Raw genomic sequence first — 620 nt, 5'->3', positions numbered from 1 at the left:
GTGTTGATACAAGTAAAAATGAACAACCTGTATGCGTTGATACAAATGAAAATGAACAACCTGTATGTGTTGATACAAATGAAAATGAACAACCTGTATGTGTTGATACAAGTGAAAATGAACAACCTGTATGTGTTGATACAAGTAAAAATGAAGGACCTGTGTTTGAAGCTAAAAATGAACCCCTTGATTCTGATGTAACTTCTGAAAATAAACGTTGATGCAACTGAAATTGAATCCTGTGAAACCTGTAGGTACAAATGAAATACATACAAGTGAAAATGGTTAATGGTTGCATTGAAGGTTCTATGGGCATATGTTTTAATTGAATCATTACAACTGAAATAAATATTGAACCTGGAGAGCCATTAAATACCATATTTTTTATTGAAAGTTGTAAATGTTGCGATTGTTTGTGTGTTGGTTGATTTGAGATTTTTATACTTACATTACAATTGTTTGTTATCTTTTATGAGTTGATCTGTCAGTCTTACCCTGTTGTAGAGTTCTATGGGTAAAAGTAGGACCCTGTGTCACTGCGACCTAGGCCTTATTAGATCTTTTATGACGATATATCTCCTACATAAGGACATGATTAAGATAAGCCAATCAGACTACCT

Source organism: Diaphorina citri, unplaced genomic scaffold, assembly GCF_000475195.1.
Source record: "Diaphorina citri unplaced genomic scaffold, Diaci psyllid genome assembly version 1.1 scaffold3896, whole genome shotgun sequence".
Classification (NCBI taxonomy): Eukaryota; Metazoa; Arthropoda; class Insecta; order Hemiptera; family Psyllidae; genus Diaphorina; species Diaphorina citri.
This window is presented reverse-complemented; position numbering follows the sequence as displayed.